Source organism: Scatophagus argus, chromosome 2 (genome assembly GCF_020382885.2).
Source record: "Scatophagus argus isolate fScaArg1 chromosome 2, fScaArg1.pri, whole genome shotgun sequence".
Taxonomy (NCBI): domain Eukaryota; kingdom Metazoa; phylum Chordata; class Actinopteri; family Scatophagidae; genus Scatophagus; species Scatophagus argus.
The window spans coordinates 18,556,889-18,579,274 of NC_058494.1; the positions used below are offsets into that span (position 1 = coordinate 18,556,889).

Genomic DNA, 22,386 nt, shown 5'->3' on the forward strand with positions numbered 1-22,386 from the left:
TGATTAAAATGCACCATTTTAAGTCTAATTGTTCAAGAAAACTGTGTTTTATGTTGCTGCAATGGTAATAACTAATGATGGATGCATAAAATTAGCATACATTTCCCAGACCAAGAGAATATCTGATCATTGTGCCATAGAGAATTGCTCTAAGTTAGGAAGTTAATTTCATTATCTCCTCCTCCTCATTTAAAGCCCGCCACTTTACAATAATTGGAAAACAGAATAAAAGATTAGCTTTTGACTGGATGACGGGCGTTAATAAAGTGTGATGGAATGTGAGTGTTACAGAGTGGGTGCCAATTACAGCAGCCAATCTCACACAGGCAACCGTTGATGGTGGTGGTTCAATCTCTTCATCTGCCGTAGAACACCATCAGGGACCCACTGCAGAGACCTCTGCTCCAGCTAGCAGGCTAATTGTCAATTCTGCTTAAGTCATAAGGAGAGCTATTTTACCAGGGCTTTAGAGAGGGAGTGAACGGTAAAATTAAAGTAGAAAAAAAGTCAAAGTATAGCATAAATGTAGAAATAAAGTTCAAGGAGAAGCACAGGGAGATTTTATGGAATAATTTGAGTTAGATCCTGTGGAAGTAAAAAATTCTTTGGGAAATAATATGGCAAGAAGAATTGCATTATCAATCAACTTTATGAAATGTGACACAATCTGGTGTGTTAAAATTACCAAAGTTTAAATAAACGCAGACTTGTTTTTCAAGAATGTAACTACTGTCTGCATAATAGCGTGAAACACATCAATTCGCTTTTTTTTGGGGTTTTTTTTTTTACACAATATCGAGCACAGTTTAGTCATATCCCAGCCAGTGGAGTGAAGAAGAAAATTCATGACATGAGTTTCTTTTTAATTCTCATGGGTTGCCCTCATCCCTCATCATGTCACAGCTTTAGTCACATTAACCGCGTTGGTCACAGTGGTCACCAGTGGTCATCACTCATTGGTTGTTTCAGCCTGCACACATGCAATTTTGCATGAATTGTGAATGGCAGGCTATTTGTAAAATTACAATCTAATCAAAGACTTATGTGCTAAGATCTGAACTTTAGTAGAATTTAATAGGTAGCAGGTCAAAGTGAAAGCAGCTTATGACTTGGATGTGTTAGAAAGTGTGTGCATTTTTTGTTTTTTGATGGAACTTTCCATGAGTTTCTTTGTAGGTTTCTGACTTATGGCTCAGCCCACAAAAAGACATAATTAACAAATTTTATAAATATATAGTATTTGACTTTTAAGCTTGTTATTACTCACCAGCTTACACCACTTAATACCAAGGTGTGAATGTTAGGTTCAGTACTTGTACTACTGGCTGTATAGATGAAGTTCCTCACCTCTGGTGGTTTAGAGTAATGAAGCCTGATTCTCTTGTTTATCAGCCTGTATCTCCGTTGCAGGACAGTGATGAAGCAGGCTGAAACAAACATTTTATATATATTGGCAACTGTTTTGCTTTCTTGAAGGACGATGTGAGGTGAAAGACGTGTGTTTTTCTGTTTGTTCATATTCTTTATAATGATATTCCAAAATTTACTGACCGTTAATTCAAGACCTTGTCACAATGTAAAAATACAAACCAGCTGTTCTAAACACTATTTTTGTCTACCTGTCTAAATGAACATAATCAGTAATGTAAGTAGGACAGAATGGCAGAAACCTGCCGATCTGTACATACACACACACACACACATACAAACACAGACAATCTAGCCTCATCAAAAATGATGCGGTGGCTCCTTTGTTGTCAAACTCTTCAGAAATCGCATATTCATGGGGGTGTATTTAAGCCATTTCTGCTGGCATAAGCACACGGCGCAGCAGAGGCTTTCTGAGATGACTGTCGTTTTCTGCCATTATTTGCCACTTAACCCGCCTCTCTGTTTGAGAACGTGGCACCTTGTTTTTTTGATGCCTTGCACTGCATTGCGGCCCCATCGCAGCAAAGTCTGCAGGTTTAATAGTGGCTCGGAGGCCTGCGGTAACGCAAGACGCTTCTTTATTATCCACTAAACAGCAAGATTTGCAGTTATTCAATTGACATCATTTTGTTGTGGAGTTGCAGTGGACAAACAGAACGGCTTTGAATTAGTGCACCGCGGTGGCAGTGATGTACTGGTGTTTACTACCTTATCTTACAGATGTTGAAAGCAGCTGCCTTCTCACTCAAACAATAAAGAGCACGCTTCACACACAAACGAGCCGGCTCACCTGAACCCAGACATCTATATTTCATTTCGTCTCCAGACTCCCTTGCACCTTTATTTTGGCCAGCATCACTTTTAATTGAATGCTTGCATCATGAAATTCTTAAAAATCTTAACTGAAATCCAGAAAAATAGGATATTAGGTAAAATTTCTAGTAGTTTTATAAAGAGTTTATGTGCTAAGTTAGCTTATGATGTAGCCTCATATGCTCTCTGCCTCTGAATAGTTTTTGCATTTGACATGTATGCATTTATGTAGCTGGGTGTCCACTCTGTCTGAACTCTGTAAGTACAATCATTTGGAAGACACAAACAAATGTTTTTCCCTCTCTTAACCAATGGAGGTGTGAGGTTTTGTTTCTGTGGTGAAGAATTATCCACCTGCCGTCAAGCCTCTTTGATCCTCGGTAGGTTCAACATTTTGCCGTTTCCATTAAATCTTGTCTTTGGAAGAGCTGCCAATAAAAAGACAGGCTTTTCAGGAGTGATGTCCCAGACCTGCAAGACTGGGCCCTTAACACCCTGACACACAGACACGCACACACACACACACACACACACATACCTCCTCTCAGTCTGTGTGTGTCTTTTATTTAACACTGACAGCACTAATTCAGTTCCCCATATATCAATTATATAATTATTATTTATATTATCATTAGAATTCTTCGTTCTGTGCCAATTTTCATTCAGTGTGAAGTCAGATCGGTAATTTTGTCATTGATACAGTTATGTGATGCAGAGGAGATTGCTTACAGATGCTTCGGTGTGTACAGTTTGCTGGTAATGACATAATTAATCGTTCATTTAGCAGGCAGTATGCAGTACAAGCGCACTGAGTCTAAGCAGTACGTTTGTATGCAGTTTCAGACACAGTCTCTGTATGTTACACTTTAAGATACGGGTTCACATTTTGTCAAATATGTCTACAAACAATGCTCCGACAATCTCAGGAAGGATGCGCTTTTCGAATAAAGAGCAAGAGGAAAGTTCACACTGAAATGACTTTGACTTTAAAAGAGAACAGACTTAATTAGACCAACTGCATCTGGAGAGATGCTTCAGCTGAGGACCTGAGGAATTGTTTTTACAAAGCAAGGACTGACTCGGAAACAAGTTACTACTGTATTAAGATAGACAAAAAAATGTGAGCCTTTTCTTCTCCTTAAGCTTCAAACCTATAGATTTTGAGTAAAGACTGGTGAGAAGGTGTAGAGATATTGCAGACTGAATGGACTTTAATTATGGATATGACAGCACTCGTACAATCTCATCTATTTCTCATCTAATTAGTGCAAATTTAAAGTGAATCAGGCTATAGTGATTCAACCATGGTTTGTAGTTTAACAATCTAGACATACTGACTAAACCGACCGACTGGATGATGGTTTGATTACAGGCCTGCCCTGCAACTTAAGTTCACGATCTCAGAAATATCAAACTGGCAATCGCAATTTAATAGATGAGAGCTCCACACGACGTGTATCTACATGTGCAAAGCAATTTGTAACTTACCCATATCAGCAAGACCATGAATTACCTTAATTAGAAACACCACCTCGAGCTCTTTCTATTGATCGTCCAGCCGGCTAAATCAAAAGTAATGTTGGACAGTTACCCAAGAATGTCATCGCTGATTAATCAGGCGCCGCTCAATCATTACTCTTTTAAAGAATTTCCTCTTCTTTTAACACGTCTTCCGTTTCGCCCTTGCGTTTTTGTATTTTTAATTTTCTTTTCCCAGCGCTTTATTTGATGTTTTGTAACTTTTCATGTGTTGCCAGTGGATTGCTGCCTTTAAAAAGGAAATGCTTCCCTTCGAGGATGGCATGAGTGTATATGCATATGAATATTTTCCATTGATGAATACGTTACATTGCCGCAGCTCCTTTGAAAAGTCTCCTGCTTGGGTCCTGAGTGATGTCATAATGGTGGGACGCCGACCCTGGGCAAAACATCCCAATCCACAGCAGAGAGGAGCAAACATAAGAGCCCTTTGACGTCTTCTGTGTTTAATATTACAGGACTGTTTACTGAGGTGGGAGTTGGTTCTTGTGTCCACCCGGGAGTCCAAATATGTTTAAGGTCAAGCCATCTCAGTTCCTCTTCAGTCAGCTTCAGGATTTTTGATCACTTGTTGTTTTTGACTGTGCTGTTTTCAATCACGGCCAGGTCTTTATAATGCATGAGGACATTACATAGTGATGAACAACTTGGCAGCCAAGTCAAGGCGGAGAGGGAACTTTTTAGACTCTTTCAGAAAGAACTTTATGTTCTTCGACGCGCCTTAAGGTTAAAGGAATAGTTCGACATCTTTGGAAATATTCTTTCCCACCGAGCGTGAGATGAGAAGATCGACAGCTCTGTCACATCTGACGAGAGCAAGTCACTGCCATTGCACTGTCACGAGGAACCAAATAAGTTTAATGTAACTACTACTTTAGCGTCTCATAATGTTTTAAAAAAATCCTCTTTTGACACCTGAAATTCATAAAATTCTGTCTTTTAGAGTTTGGTTTAGGAATTCTACTCTTTGGTTATGGTCTTTGAGTGATGTAAAGTGTAACCTTTCCCAGCTACACACATCACATCGTCACTGTTTAATATCTCAGGTAGAAAGTCCTGATGTGAACAACTTATCAGAGGATAAATTTGATACCTGTAGTGTGGCATATTTATCAGCAGTTTGGAAGGAAACGATATATTTTAATCAGATGCCCTTTAAAGGAAAACGTTAGTTACTGTATCGAGACAGAATCAAAGAAAAAGGCTGATTTTGAAAGTTGAAAATGTGCAGATTTTCAAAGAGCTCAATCAAATTGGTGAAACATCAAAACAAGTCAGGTTATTCAGGTGACAAAGAGGAGGACGGATCACATCCTAACAAACCAAATGAGCCCTTTTTGGTTGGACAGTAAAGATTCAGAATTTGAACTGCTTGATGTATAATGCATTGGCCTGAAGATTGGACACATAACATACACAGGAATTGCTTCTTTTAGGCAAGGATAAAAACATGGAGGGGAAGCATGAAAGCCAAAAGCATTAGCTTGTGTTTATGGTTTTCTTTTCCACAACGCTTCGTTTAAACTCATCTCCCTGGGTTCTGAACAAAGGCAGTAAACAGGATGCTGTCTTTGCAACATATCCACATGTTTGTACATTAATATTATTTCAATTTCAAGTTTTAGCTATCTGAAATTATTTAACCTCTAGAGACCTCTGGACCTCCACTAAGGAGCTCTAGTTTACTCTAGCCTTACTTCTTGGCTAAGCTTAAGCTCCCCCCCCAATCATTTCTGGTGAAGATCCAAGAAACTAACAAAGACTTAACTAACAGTTTTAAGTTGTTAACTGAAAACTATTGTGAAAGAGCATTTTCAGTGACATCAAGGGTATCGTGGACCTTTTGTTGTGTTTATCACCTGTAGGGGGTTATTTTTACTTGTAATGGTACATTTAATATCTGATGTTTAGACTTGAAATATGCCTCACATTTTTATTTTCCAACAGTTAAGGTGCAAAACCTTTGCAAGCGAGAAAGCCTCTGTTATGTTTTGAAAAATGTTGCAGGTGTTGAAATGATCTAACAAAGGTTGCTGCCGGTGGAGGCGGGAGGAAGTGAGGGAAGCTATCGAACTTGTGTCCTGGTTTCCCTACTAGATAATGATCTCTTGAAAGTGTGTGTTTTTTCCTCTTCTTCCAGTAACAGTGTGTGCGAGATGAAAGATAGTTCCGGGGCTAGTGCACCAGCGCACATCTGACTGAGGCAGGTGTTAGAAATGTAGATGGCTGGCGGAGACTAAAGACAATACAAATTTGAAGTGAAAACGCTACTGGCACGCCTCCTCTGTTCTTAACACGTGAAGCCCCAGGCCGATCAATTATTCATCCTATTGTGCGTGCGCGTGGCATAGTGTTAGTTCTGTAGTCGGAGAGGAGGTGTCTGTTGCACTTACAGAGTGAGCGCCACGTCGCTTGGCAGGCCCACGTCTGTCAGCCTGTCTCTCTCTCTCTCTCTTACACACACACACACACACACGTAAAAAGCCCTTGTTCTGCCTGAGCCTTTTTAATGATGGGATCAGGGGCGAGAATTGGTGGCTAAAGTGCAGCTCCAGTTATTTGAAAGAAAGGAGAAAAGAAAGAGAAACACAGAGCAAGGAAGAGTGTGAAAGAGAGAAGGATGGGGTGGGCGAGAGAAGAGGGAGGAGGTGGTGTGTGTGTGTGTGTGTGTGTGTGGGGGGGGTGCTTTGTACACTGGGGGTATTTTTCAAAGCAGTGCAGACTTGAAGCCATTGGGAGGCTCCTTTGACTTTAATCTTGGCTGCTTCTTTGAAAATTATGACCGAGGACCACGGTTGCTTCATTAAAAGACATGTTCTGTTTCTTGTGTAGTTTCAGCCAGATTTTCTTTTTGTGCATGTGATGCTGATTTCAGCTTTCCACCCTCTGTGCTTCCGGCAGCCTCCTGAGCACCTTGCCATACGAGGGTGCCACTTTGGATGTGTGTGTGTGTAAATGGACCAGCGAATGTTAACTGAGCAGACACTTGATATCCTCTCGCCTCTTACCTCCTGAAGTAGCCACTTCACCGTGCCGCACTCAGCGTCATCTGTGTCTACAAGCCATTGTCATTTGTTACATGGCAATCAGATATTTTTGCCATCTATTATACATGGCAACAAATGAAAAATGGAATATCTGAAGATAAGAGTTTGTCGTACAACAGCCACACCTTAAGGCTTAATATGTAACATTTCCGCGTTAAAATGTCTAAAAACGGCAAGATGTATGTTATATATTTTGTTCAGTTGAGCACTAAAATTGTCCCAAATGTTTTAAATCCAGGACAGATCTGTCATTTTATTCAGCATGTGTATCCCCTTCACCCCCTCCAGTAACAGCAAGTTTAATCAAACACGGGAAACAACAGTTGAGTCATCAGACGGTCAGAGACATGGCAGACTAATTAACCTGTTTAAACTTGAGGATGATTGCTTAAAATTTCAGATAGTCTTTCCTGGATGACATTTATAGTGTTGAACTCAAATCATGAAAAGGGATAAAAAAAAAAACAACAACAAAAACATAAAAGTTCAAAAGAAAAGTTCAAACCCTGGCTCATCTCTCACCTCCAACACAGCTGGCATGAAATGGATTTAAAAGTCTGATTTTCAGTTTTGAAAAAGGTCCAGGTTGGATGCAGCATTTCCAGTTCCAACACCATAAAGCTGTCCATCCGTCAAGCAGTTCTGATGATGCAAACTGGCCCCTCAGCTTGTCAACATTGGGCTAATTTAACAGTGGGTTGTGGTTAAGTGTTTGAGTTGCTTAAAGCTAACCATACCTCAACCACAGGGGCAGCAGGTTAGAAAATGTCTCTTGCCATTACATAAGTAACATTTCTAAATTGTGTATTTTATGGAAACAAAAGTGCAAGATCTACGTAGCATGGTCGAATTACAGGTACCGTCTGCCATAGGTCTAGTGGGCCTATTTTAATTCTACTAGAATTACTGCATTTTTGACAGAATATACACAAGATCCATTTAGCCACAGCACAGCACCCACAGCAGCTGGTTGCATTTCAACCGGTTTGTAGCACTACTCGAACACAAAAAAAGGTCACTGCTTCTCTCTCTCTCTCTCTCTATTGCTCTGTCTTTGCACTTCACACATACACACACACACACACACACACCATATATTGTAGTCTTGATTCAGTGGCAGTAGGAAATGAAGGTAGAGAGAGATGAGACCTGTGTGAAATGCCACACAAAGTACTAATCGATCCCTTGCTGTGTTCACATACTGTGAGTGCACAAATCAGGGCACAGCAAGCTGCCTCTAATGACCTGGACCAGAACACACACACACACACACACAGCTACAACTGCAATCTAGAAAATATACATATATAAACACATACACACAGATGACCTACCTGTAGACAGACACAGCTGTGCCAGCTGCAAGTGTCTGAGCTGGGATCTTTTGCCCTCTGCTCCTTCATCATCCTCCGACCTCTCCCCATCTATCAAGTGCTTTCTCCCTGTGAATATACAGACACGCAGTTCACACAAATGTTGACTGGTAAATGCTTTATGAAGTGCCACTTGTACAAATCGTGCCACTGCAGTTCCCCAAAGCCCTGCCAGCGGGAAGCATCTGTGGGCTGTGATCCTCTGTTAACCATATATGTTTTAAACATACTGTAAATTCAGTATTCGTGCTGTAGCAGGTGTGTGTTTATGTCTCAGATAGAAACCGTTCATTTTCTTATGTCTGTGTAGCCAAAGGCTGATGTATTTCATCCCTCTGTGTCGTCGACCTCTGTTGCTGTCAAAAAAACTATGAAAAACACACAACTTTGTACCAGGCGACGTGTCCTTACAATATGGTTAACGTGGGCACTGTAATTTATTTTGAGTTGATGTCAAATGCAACGTACTGCTGCCATAAATACTCACAGGAGCAACTAATCTGTGGCTGAAAATAGTCCACAATAAATACACTATTTACTCCTGTTTGAGCAATGAAGGCTGAGCTCTACCAGCTGTTTTAGGAAATTATTCAGGCCTGTTTGAAAATGAGAGTACGTATTTATGACCCCCCCAATCAGTACAGTACTATCAGTACAGAATAAATGGGCTTGGGGTTTACACAGACTGGGTGTAGGAAAGTCAGAAAGTGGGACTGAATAGTTGGTTCTTTCAATGGGATATTTGACAAAAGTATAGCCAGCTTTGTCCTTTAATCTAAAGTTAACCGCTCAGATATTGAAATGCAGAGGCTCTGGCGGCTTTTTTTAAACAAACATCCAGGTTAACAGAAATCATTTGTGGGAGAGAGTGAAGATGAAGGGTAAAATTATTACCCAAACTGTTTGAAGTGGTTTGAATAATCCGACTGAACTGACTTGTTTACCGCCCGTCTCATCGTCCATCTGACCTCTTTTGTTTCTTGCTCATCTTACTTGTCAGTGTATTTCCACAAATTTATGAAAAATGAATGTATTAAACTGGATTTTTTTTTTGGCGTGTTTGTGCATGTGTTTCATCATCGTCAGTCTATGGCTCAGGCCATTGCCTCACAGCTGGATTTCTTTTCTTAACTTAAACTCAATTGCAACTAAAAGCTTGATTTTTTTTTTGTTCACGATCAAAAACACACATGAACACGCGATGTAGAGCTTCTTCTTGACTTCCTCAGTTCACAGTGTAAACTTGTTTCTCAACTCAAGGTCAGGCCTCTCACAGTGCTAGGTGTTTTAGAAATCTATTCAGTGTTTATCAAATGGACTCAAAAATTACAATTTTCACACCGCGGTAATAAAAGCCAAACTGTCCCTCTGTGTACATGAAACAAACAAAGAGACATGCGGGGGCCCTTTGATCAGTCAATCCGTAAACAAACACAGATGCAGAAGCCCTGCAATTGGGTATGTGCAGATCAAACTGTGTCAAATCATCAACGGGCGAATAATAAGCTCTTGTTCTCTGAAGGGCAGCAGTCACAGCAGCACCATCAATTAGACTCCAGAGTTTGCGTCTTTTTTTCCTTTCGAGCTGAGCGAGTCAGACTCTGCTTTGTCTTGCACCCTACCTTCAAACTTGGCTGCTTACATTATTGTGGAGACGTGAATGCGGATTTGTTTTTCAAAAGTGTTGAAATCTGAAGGGGTTAAATCACAGATACTGGCATGTTGATGGGTGGAATCTTTTTATTTTTTTTTTTTTTTTTAATCATCACCTGAAGTTTGTACCCAAAATCTTCAGCAATCGGGACGTTCTTGGTGACACTTTTTCAAACATGGCCGTCCTGTCGTTGTTTGAATTGTTTATATTTTGTCCCTGATTGCGTGCGGCCACATAGGTAGAAGCTTTGCAACTATGGATGAAGTTTGCAACATTATTATTATTTTTTTTTTTCAGTCTGCTCCTTCTTGTTAGTGCATGCCTCACGCTGTGCACAAGAGTATTACCCTCAAACAAGTCTGTCCTCTTTGTTTTGAGCTCTATTGGGACCCCCCTTACAAAAAAATAATGTTTTGGAAGGCAAGCCAAACCAATGTGCGGGAGAGAGAGAGCATGGAATCAATAGTGTCTTCTTTTCTTACTTGATTTAAATGAGGGCTACCAGCTCTGAAGTTCTTTCTTGCCATGTTCATCTTGAAAGAATGTGCGCTGGTTGCACCGACTCCAAAGCCCAGCACAGTTACCATTGGCATATTAATAATTTAATGCAAATAATCATTGAGTATGCAGTTTGTGTGTGAATTTGAGCTGAAAGACAAAAGTAGAAAGTGGGGCCTCACATTGCGTTGAGGAAAATAAAGTGAGATGTTACACAGGCCTCTTTCTAGCGTCTCCGCGGGTGAATGCTGCAATGAATCCCCTCAAGGGCTGTACCATCTCATCTAGCTCTCTCTGATTTAGATCCTATCAACCCTTCTCATTTCACGCTGCCGTAATACGAGATGTCAAAGTGTAATTTGACAAGGTTTCTCAGAGTAAACAGGCGCTGAGTATCACTCAGAGGTTTAATTGTGCCCTCAAAATCCCCTGGCAAGCTGTTAACTCAACCTGGGGTGATTTATATTTACGACGAGGTTGCTCACTGGATTAGGTGGTGGCGGCGGCGGCAGCGGCTGTGTGTGCGTGCTTATGATTGTGTATGGAGAGGTGATAGCTGTGATGCTTATGTGGAGGTTGGTTGGAGTCGGGGAGCTTGTTACACGTCACACAGGCACAGAAATAGATATATTAAAGCTTCTCCTCGCCACGGTTGCTCTCAGGCTTCAACTCCAGCACCATTCCCTTAGTCCCGTTAGACTGTCAATAATTCATGTCAGGGATTTCATGGGATTCAGCAGATACTTTCGCCCGTATTGATGGCAAATTTCTTTTATTTACACGGGGCCTATAATATAATAAGGAGCCTCACGTAACTCTGTGCTTAGTCTTTAGGCTAATTTCTGAAGGAGAAAACAGGGGATTGGTGGTGTTGTGGAGGAGAGGAAAGCCGGTGGGGCTTTAGTCGTACAAAGAGGCCCAGAACTGCTCTCCTCAGCCTCAGCCTCCCTGCTTATCGCTCTCATTACAAGTCACCCTTTTCTTCTGCACCTTCGTCCTTGTATCAGTGTTTATGTGGCAGCAAAGACTATTGGTTTGTTTGTATTGGAAAAATAAAAAAATATCTTCTTTTTCTATTAGTTTAGTAACCTCATCTCCTTATAATATGGATGGCAATAATTGACTTTTCTAAATATGTTTGGTGAAGGTCTGTGTGGATGATGACAAAGCTTGCTACCTTTATCCCATTTGTTGTATTAATTTGTTTACAGAACCTCATTGGAGTTATGGGCAGGTAGTACTGAGCTGGTCCCAGGTTTGTTTGTATCTCATCTCACACACCCACAAGCATGCATTGATGTTTCACACATTCGCCCTCAGTGGTGCTTTCACACCAGTCCCTCTGACCAACATCTGATGGTGAAAACACTAAGAAAGAGACATTTGGATGGCAGGGAAGAAGGATCCTGTCAGCTGATGCAAACATGTTAAAAAAAAAAAAAAAAGTCAGTTTGGAGGAAGAAAATGCAGTCAGGAGGTTCAAGGACTTACATGATGTATTTTGGTGAGAGAAAAGTGCACATGGGACCTTTAAGGTTCAGGAGTGATTGTGGTTTTTGTAAAAACTCAACACATTTTGCTGTATGCTTAGTCTACACTGATGTTTTCATTGTTTTATCAAGGCGGCAATCTTTTCCTGATCGAGCGCTTTGAGTTCCCTAAATCAAAAATGTTAATCAGGCTTGTAACGGAAAAAAAACCCATAAATGACATCTGGCAGATACATTTTGCACTTGCTGTGAGAAAATATGTTAAATATAAACATTTTTTGAGACTTAATAGTTTTTTGTGCTGGGGCTATTGTTTTAATTATTGATGTGCTTATCTTTTTATTCCTGATTAAGTGGTTAAACATTCAGTGCACAAAAGCTGTGCTGCTTGTTTTGTTCAAGCCTCAAACATGAGCCCAAATATATTCTATGAACAATTACATAAAAGAGAGGAAAAACTGCAAAATAGCTCAAGATAACAAAATAATTAACTTGTGATATCAAGATAACGACATTAAAAAAACATGGTGTGATCAGTGAATGATGGCATTTTGCCTGATAAATGAGTGAAATGTATTAATATGTTATTAAATTGGTCGAGGAATTCTAATTGCTTCAGCTCCAATCTGAGCGGCGTTACATAACTGAGAACAAGAAGAAACAAGAAGAAAACTTTTAGGACATGATTTCACTAACCATATAACCATTACTAAAATCCAAACTTTTCAGGAACATCCATAGTTATAGCTGCATTTTACATTCTTTCAGTTTCACTTTTAGAGTGACGATTCTCTCGGCCCATTGAGGACAATGTAACCCTCAAAACTTGTAAAACTTGAAACTCACCACATTATGAGGTTTTCACATGGCAACAGCAGCATTAATGGGCTCATCAAATGGGCTCAGTCCTGGATGAGACGTTATGCAAGTGCAGTATATGTGAAAATTACCCCTTCATTAAGTCTTCCTGTAGGTATAAAGGTTCAAGTGCTCTGTGTTTTGCACAACACTAAGTAAAAATAATTAAAATGCAAATGTTTAAGCCCTCATAAGTCCAAATGATCAAAAGGTGCTCTAACCAAGCACGAAAACAGTCATAATGTGGTTTCATCACCTGCTATAACAATCAATTAAAATACAATATGCAAAAGAATGTGTGTGTGTGTGTGTGCATGCGTGTGCATGCGTGTGCGTGCGCTCGCCCACGATGGTGTGGAATGAATCAGCGAGTGCCTGTGGACATTGTCATATGGACATATTAGCAGCAGCACTGGATTCCTTAGTGTTTTATGTGTATAATTTCCCCCTGATAGTGGTGGTGGTTATGGTGTTTAGAGTGTGTGTGTGTATGTGTGTGTGTGTGAAAGAGAGAAGGAGAGAGAGCTAGAGAGGTGATGTGGAAGGATGAGGGAGGCTGAGACAGGAGAGCTGCCCCCAGTAATGAGGCCCTTTTATGGGCTTTAATTTGTCCCGCTCCCCCGGGAGACTGATGGATGGCTCTCTTTATGCTCACTCTCTTTCTTTCCCCCATCTGTGATACAGAGGATTTATTTATACCCTGATATTACCTCTCTAACAAGTGCTGCCTTGCCATTACAGCTGCCTGACTCCTCCTGCACAGATACATAGATAGATAGATAGATAGATAGATAGATAGATAGATAGATAGATAGATAGCATTATGTGCATCTGTTTGTTGTCTGTAACTGTAACTTGCACTGTGTGTTTGGATGTCTGTAGGCTCGCCTCGCTGTCTCTGTACAATTCTTCCCCTATTCTTTCTTTTCAGTTTATTTGTTTCTTTTCTGCGTGAGTGGGTGCATGGGGTGGGGTGGGGTGGGGGGGACAAAACATTTCTGCCCCTGGGCAATTCATTGCAAATTCTGGCTGACTCCTGCTCGGTTTGACTCTAGGGAAATGAAATTTAAAAAAACTAACTTAAAAGTTTATCACCAGTTGGCAGTTTTGGCAAGTGATAAAAATGACCAGCTGGAGAGGCAGATTTAGGTTGACAGGCACGGAGCGATGAAAATAGCATGCTGCATACGTTTACCTTTCCGGTTTCAAAGGAATGGGCACCACGCTGGCAGAGCTGCCGATGCCCATGTTCATCCATTCATCCGCGGCTCAGGGGCTTGTCACCGCGGAAACTTCAAGGGAGAGTTTCACGCCACAATGCTCATTCTGCATCAACAAACAATGTACCAACATGCATATATGCATACATGCAGTATGCTGTGTATGGTTTGTGTTAATCATTGATCTCAGCATCGCTGTCAGGCTGCAATTTCCCAGCCTGGGATCAATAAAGTATATCTATCTATCTATCTAGGTAGAAAACATAATGTTAGCTCCCATGAAGGCCTTAAAGGTGAAATCCGTCATCTAAATGTAAACAAAAGTTTTACTCTGCCATCAAAATTCCTAACAGCAGTTTTCAAAATTAATTCATGAATGTATTAGTAGAAATTAACACCAGACAAAAATGTTGTTCATGTTTTCTGATATGTTGACATCAGCACCGTTTGTAAACACGTATCTGTGGTATCTGACCGTTGTTGTCGTTATTGATTAATCTGTCCATTATTTTCTTTCTAGTTACGGTTTCCTGGATCCCGTTGTGGTTTCTTTAATCTTCTTTTTTCTGGTCAGCCAACAATCCAAAAGTTAACAGACATTCAGTTTAGTGTAATACAAAAGGAGGGACAAACTCACATTTGAGGGGGCGGAGCCAGAGAATTATGGCGATTATTGCTTGAAACTTTGAAACAGTTGTTAAGAGGACATCAAAAAGGTCTCATCATCTTGTTTTGTTTTTTGTTTTTAACGCTGATTCTGACAATCTTAAAATAAATTAAAATGAAAGTATTTTAATGTCCATCGGAGTTAGATAAATTGTACTTGGCAGTGTAATAAGATTTTTTATGTTTAAGTAACAAACTTTGTTTGCTTTAATGGTTAATGAAATAATTTCTTAGACTAGCTGGGATATTCTGGTCTAATTTGGACACTATGATCTCTGTTTTTAAAATCCTGAATGGCCCTGATTGTGTCTCTAACACAAGGCATCCTTTATAACAGTTCTATAAACCTACTGTCTGCATGTACTAATGTTAAACATCCTCACAGCACAGGGCCTGTTTATACTTCAGATTTGTTTCATACTATCACATGAGCAAAGACAAAATGTGGCCAAAGTCAAATGTATAAATACAACCACAACAGCATGGTTTTATTGATCATGTAAGTCTATTAGACTTAATTTTTCTTATTTTCAAAATAGACTTTGATTCGCCTGTTTGATCTTTGCATTGACAATGTAGTCTTGCTTTAACAGTTGAGTTTGACTTAAGAATAGCCACTGGCAATCTACACTATTTCATCTGCTCCCTGGTACCATTAAAAAAAAACAAAAAAAACTTTACAGTCTCAGCTCAGTTTCCTTGAAGATGAATCACTGCTTTTTACCAGTTTCTATCCACCTTCCATTCATCCCGCCTCCCTTCAACTCACATAAATGAAACAGCAACACAGGAGAAGAAAAAGAAGAAGAGCACCGAGAGTAAACAGAGCAAAAAATATTGGTTTGCTTTCTTTCTGCTCACTCTACCCCTCTGGATGTATGATCACTAACATCTATTGCATGTATTGAGGGCTGGGCGATGGTTTGGCACGCATATTGTCAAATCACACCTCTGAGTAACTCTCAGCACACTTAGCTCAAGGCCCCTTCAGCTTACATAATCCTCTGATCTGTCTGCTGCTGGAGCAGGGCCAGCAGAGGATTGACAAACACACCGAGTTAGGAATGAGAGACACGCCATGCTGTCTTACAGGGCTGAGCGAGAGAGGAAGAGAGAGCGAGAGTGGTGACGACAGCCATTGTTGATGGTAACCCTGTCCACATGGGTGTCTGTTTTACCCCACAGCGGCACCATGAGTTCCCAAGTCAACGCAAGGCATCAGACTGGTCCACCTCCGCATTCTGGACTCTCTCTTTATTATCCATCATCATTCCTTGACACGCCTCCTCTTATTATTTATTTTTCCTTAAAGAAAACAGGGTGGTCTCCTTTGCACACTTCAGCCTTCTCACCCACACATCTTCTCCCCCCCCACCCTCCCCAAACTCTCCACCCGTTTGGCTGGTGAGGAGGGAAGCCCACTTGCAGTGCCCCCTTTGGCAGTTCTTTTCAACTTCACAGCATCCCACGGTTGAGCTTGGATCCACCACAGAAAGCCATCTGCCCACTGTGATCGCTCGCTAAAGTGTCTTAATTAAGCCTCATTGCCTTTGTGTTACATGCCCCCTTTCAAATGGACCTCAGAAAACGCCCAGAGAAAATGAAGCACTGCGTGAGAGGAAGGGAAGGGAGAGCTGGACTTAATATTTACACATCGAGCCATGTGATACATCTCAGTGAGTCGTGTCACACAATCTGACAGATATTGTCATTCTTTGAAATGGCCGTGCTGCTGGGATTTTGTTTTTTGTTTCGGGCGGCTCACAGGAGAACGCAGGCAGAAACCGGCCTCACTGATCCGCTATCATTTGCATGTTGAACACACCCCTGACTCCTTGATGTTGACGTGAAACACTGGCTCGGCAATGTGCCACAGCTGCAAGGTCCAGAGTGCCAAAGTTACCCTCCATTCAAACACACACAAGCTCACACACACAGATGTACACGGTCACACACTGACACACATACACATACCAAGGGAGCCTCTGTCATCCAGTGTCCTGTTCCATGTCTTCATTTTGGGGCTGCTGATGAGACGTGTTGTGTCGGGGGTACTCTCAGGACCATCAGATCTGTCAGTGGTTGTTCAGCCTTCATCACCTTTTGATCCACAGGAAAAGGACTGAACTGCTGTTGTCTTATTACAACACTCGTTCTTAGCGAGTCCAGTCCAGTTTTTTGGGTTTTTTTTAAATTGTTTCCTTTCCAGGCTAATATTTTTTTTATATAAAAGCCAACTTGCTCCTATAGGTATATGAGAATTTTTATGATTATTTTGAAAACTCCAGACATCTTTTAGAGTCTTTGAGAGACACTGTGCATTCACAAGTAATGTTTCTGAAACTCAAACCAGAAATCAGGATATATGTCATGAAAAGGAATATGATTTAGTTCCATTTTTTTTATAATAAAGTTCCAGGCCAACAGGAAACTCTCATGTCTTGTAAAGACTTTTCAAAGCAGTACCTCCTTACAGCTGGATTATTGTACATAAATGTGATACAATGTCTGTAGTGATATTATTTATGTTCAAGTCTCGGTAGGTCTGAAAGCTTACATTCATTCACATTACATGCTCTGAAAAATGATAGAGGATTTGTTCAGAAAAGCTACTAACTACCGGAACAAAAAGTAATTACAAACCTAGCAGGAAAAGACAAAAGGAGAAGTAATAAAATGTCTACTTCAGACTTGTTTTCCTGAAAACAGATGCACTGTTGTCATCATTTTTCTGATGTCTCAAGGCCTGATTGATCCCTCATCTGTCACAGTCACAGAAGAAAAAAAAAAATCAAGAAGTACGTCTAACTGTTCTTCTTTTTCCTCTTCCTCCCCCTTTCTTTTCTCCACAGTTTTTCTTTCACCATCCATTACAAGTGTGTGACGGGTTACAGACGAGTTGAGACGGGAGAACAATGTGTTGTGACCCTCCGTGCTGCCCTCCAGCTCAGCGCCTTGCACCAACTCCTTTTCCCAGCGGGTCGTGGGGGGCCTGGCCACCACCCCTCTCTGAACGCCTTCCTCTCCACCCCCGGCCCCTCCCCCACCACCAGAATCAATCGCTCTGCGACACCATACAAACGATCCACTGAAGTCCATGCATCACAGTACAGTGCACCACCAACAATGATCGGCCATGTGGCTCAGCACTGAGAGAGAGAGAGAGAGGCAGTGAGAATAAGATGGAGAGTCATTATGGGTGAATGGAAAACTGAACTGGAAGAGGAAAGCCGAAAATGGAGGACAAAAAAATAAAGAGACACATTGTGTGCATGTTAGGACTTAACAGTTTGAGGTGAATATCTATTTGGGATTTTTCTAACCAATATTGCCTTTACAAATCAAATTATACATTGTTTTACATGTTTTTCTACCAAACGGCATCAGCAACTTATTTATGATGCCTGCTGGTGAGAACATCCACTATTCAAACCAGCTTGTTACAGAAAAGTCAACTTCTGCATGCACTTGTCCAGTTTTCTATAAAACTGACCAGTGTAGCTCATGTTTATTAAGATGCTGCATCAGTGGGTAAAGACGCTCCTTACACACACACACACCCCGATATACACATAACGTAACGTTAAATCTCCGTTACTCATCGGTTTATATCTTTTTATTCTATTCATCTTTCAGCCATGATCATCCTGTCTGCTCCTCTCTCAGCTCATAACATTCACTCTTCTCGTTACTTGCTGTCTGCTGGGTCCTAAGCTGAGTTGATTTTGACAGGCCAAGTATATGATGGATTGTACTCGCCGTGATTTGTGTATGATACAGTAGTCATTGTCACTGAATATATGTTTTCAGATGTTTATTTTACGTTATTACTATTCATAACTTATTAGAGTAGTCTAGTAGTGTATCCCACAGGTACAAAGGGGGCCTCCTCCTTTGCAGTTAGAGAGACTGATGCGGGCAGAGTAGTAGGCATTGAATGTAGCCGTGTTATATTTATTCTCTCACTCTTTACTTGAGATGCTTTAATGAATACTCCATAACACCAATACTCCAAACGCTACCCAATACTATTCCATCATTATATTTTGCTTTATGGCGTTATAATGACATTATAATGTAATGATACCAGTGGTGGAAAATAACTAAGTTCTCAGTACTTAAGCACAATTCTGAGGTACTGTACTTCCATTTTATGCTACTCTGCTACATTTCAGAAGGAGATATTGTGCTTTTTGCTTCACTACGTTTATCTTGTGTAGCCATTAGTTACTTTGCAGATTCAGATTTTACACAGGCAACCTACGGTGAATTTATGAAATGGTATATTGGTAAGGATTAAGTTACCCAACAGCACAACAATATTATGTGTGTTATATTATATTACTATATCATATTACTGCTCCCTAATGTACTTAAACTACATTTTGTACTTAAATGGAAGTGTGAAAATGACAGTTCGCCGTTTCCAGGCGTTTATGTGCTTCACTGTTTCTTGACTTGGAGAAAGCAACTCTGGTTGCCTGGCAACTGCTCAAAGCCACGAAATAGTTCAACACATACCTGCCCTCCATATAACCGCAAATTGTTGTTTTTGAACTTCATTTTTTGAGCAGAAACAAACAAAGATACTAAAGGTTAGTTAGTGAGCTTTCTATGTGCCAGTGGGCCAAGTTTGTATCCAGCCAGGCTAGCTGTTTCTGTCTGTTCCCAGTCTCTGTGCGAAGCTAAGCTAGCTGCCTGATGGCTGTAGGTCTGTACTGAATGGTCAGATAGGAAAGTGGTAACAGCTGCTGCTAAAGCTAGCAAAATCAACAGTGGCTAACTCTGGCAATCCATAGCTTGTTTAAATGCTGATAATTGCGTTGAGGTGCTGTTAAAAATTGTGGCAATAGCGATTTTAAAACAATTAGTCGTTCAGTCATAACGCACGTGTAAAACAAACAAAAATTTGCCTGAGCTTTAATTACATCCTGGTGGATTCTTTGAGCATCTGAGGTCCCTTCTGGTCAGCTACTATTGTTTACTTCCAGTGTTACTCTGACTCCCAGAGGACCCTTGGGAGACCAGTGCTCTCTCTCAGAACCCCCACACCCTCACATATATACACTAACACACACACACACACACACACACACACACACATACAGAGTCTACTATGGCAAAATTGTGTTAATTTACCCAGCCAGTAGTATTAACCATATTATATCAAATAACTGCCACAGACAATTGGGCAGCCAGCTCCGTGACTTCATTTTAATTGATTTTCTTACATGCTCTCAGCTGCGGATGATTTGGTTTCCCTCTGACACTATGTTTATTAAAGGCATATTGCATAAAGGAATAAATAGATATTGTTGGCTGGATTTATATGAGCTTTGAGAGAATGCAGAGATTCGCCCCTTGTTTTAATATAACCCCAACTTTAAGTGTATAGTTTGATTAAAGTCAATACGTTTGTTTAACCTCAGGGCCAAAGGGACACATCAGTGTGTTTGTGTGTCTGTGTGTAGTATTTGCTCTACTTAAATGTGTGTGTTTGTGATGGAAAACATGAGGGGAAATGGGGAGATGCTTACATACATACATCACAGTGATACGCTTAGCTACCTGGGTGAGCTGACTTCATTGGAATATGTAGCACAGGGAATAAATAGAGCCACTGTTATTTGGCCAGAAACAGTTTTTATTTTCTGTCTTTTCTTCAAGTGCAATGGCTGCGAGGAGACCCCAGGACCATTTCATCTTGAACATCCTTTACCAGCTGTCGCAGTCTTAAAGGCATGCTGTTCAGCCCACAGAAAATCCCACTAATCATCTTTTTGTGTTTGAGGGCACAATATGCTGAAACAGGCAGGGTGCACACACATGCACACACATATATACACATAAACACACACACACATGCAGACACTGCCAGCCTGCTGCTCGCTTGTCCCCGTGCCCTGAGGGGGAGAAAAAGAGGGAGAGGAGGGGGAGGTTTCAGTATAATCACTTGTTAGAGGTCTGGCTCAGTCCCCCCCCCCCCACACTCTCCTCTTCTCTCAGGAACCTCCTTGCTCCTCCTCCAACTGTTCTGTCCATCCACCAATCTGTACAGTATATCTTGTTCTGTTTACCCCACGACTTCTTCCTCCTCCTTTGTCTTTGCAGGTCTGTTCTCTCTCTCTCTCTCTGACTTTCTGAAACTTTGTACCTCATCGACCAAAACTGCCTAATACATTTTGGCAGGTACAGTTACTGAAAGAAAGCATTGTCTTTATCAAGGTGGACGTAATTAATCTCCAGAGATGTTATACTGGAAAGCTTAATGTGTCAGCTTTATAATATGTGTGGTTATGTGGGTTTTCAAAAGAATACAGTATGAATCAGAGAGTTTTACATTTAAGATGTTTTAAAGTGGTTTTTTCAAGGTACAGCAGTCACATCTCAGACAGAAATGAAACGGTATTTGAAAGCAGAGATTTTAAAAAGTATAAAATAACCTTTTTAAAGTTTACCACAGAATTCAGTGATACCTCATGGGACATGATTTTAACTAATCTGACAGCCTCACAATGCATGTAATGTATATGCTATGGTTTTAAGTGATTACAATTTTACGCCAATTTTGGTTGAATGTTTTTGCTTGGAACATAAATTAAATTGTTAGATATGCTGTTTATGGAATATTTAAGTTGTACTATTTTCTAATAAAGTAAATGAATGTGTGACAACATAAAAACCACAGAGGCTGTGTTTGAAAATATTTGCACAGCACTCTAATGTAAATTTTCCAATCTATTCATTATTAATTTTCTTCTTTATTTCTTTTTTTTTAGTTGAACTTGTGAAATCACAGGGTCAGTGTCCTAACAGTTTTAATGTTTCTATCCCAGTACCTTGCTGGATAATCATCTGAAGAAGGTGCCAGAAAGTCCAGCCTCCCTGGTTGTGTAACAGTTTGGTCCAAGATACGACAAAACAGTCAGGTGAGTTTTTTCATCCTTGTTACAAACTCTTAATACCTGATTTTATTTAACAGTAATTTGCTTGTTCACTAACTGATTTTGGTGACACATTCAACACGTTCTCATCCCACCTTATCACATAGTGAGGCTTTGTCACATCCTTCTGCATCTCACACACACTCCAAACGTACCCTTTTTCAGCAATAGTCGACCCTCAATGAAACATCGCTTTGGTAAAGTTCAGGCACAGAAATAACATGAGTAAGTTAACGAAAAGATCAGTGGCTTTCTTTGCTTTAAACACCACTTTTGTCATGTTTAAGGGGCTAACAGCCAAAAAGACTGAATTTTAAGCCCTGGGCATCAGACAGACCCCATGTTTATATTTGCTGGAATTTTGTAATAATCCCAAGCCTGTTCAGTCTCCATGATTTCTAAGATTGTCAAATTGGATCATAAATGGATGTAACAGAAACTAGAGACTATTCAATGTGAGTTAGCAGCTAATTCTACTGCAGAATCTTTATATATTAGAGAATAACTATCACGAAAGCAATGCTTTGAACAAAATGTAGATGACAAGCAACGAGTGTTAAATTAGCCAAAATCGGTCTCACAGTTTTAATAGGACCACAAAGTGAGAGAAGGACATTTCATGCATGTGACGGAGGCCATTTGTGTCAGACCGTCCTGTTTCTTTGTACCCCCTTTTGTACAGTAGGTTAATACTTACAAAGGGAGTTTAAGTCATGTGAACAATAAGTCCTTCTCTAATTTCCCCACTCAATGACTTTATGAGTGAGCAGCTAATGCATCATTCTTCTCTTTGACTAATGTCCTGGCTCATTTTGTCCTTTCCGCTTTGCCGTCGCCCGCCGTGCAACACTGA

At 40.5% G+C, this 22,386-nt stretch overlaps 1 long non-coding RNA gene across 5 annotated transcripts in view; it reads left to right on the forward strand.

Moving 5' to 3' along the window:
- The window catches only part of LOC124073370, a 152,639-nt gene that overhangs the window by 90,386 nt on the left and 39,867 nt on the right, over nucleotides 1–22,386 (forward strand). For all 5 annotated transcript variants that reach the window (XR_006845668.1, XR_006845670.1, XR_006845674.1 and 2 more), the window contains 2 exons: nucleotides 17,442–17,884; nucleotides 21,426–21,518. This is a non-coding gene — a long non-coding RNA (uncharacterized LOC124073370). The remainder of the gene's footprint in view (nucleotides 1–17,441; nucleotides 17,885–21,425; nucleotides 21,519–22,386) is intronic.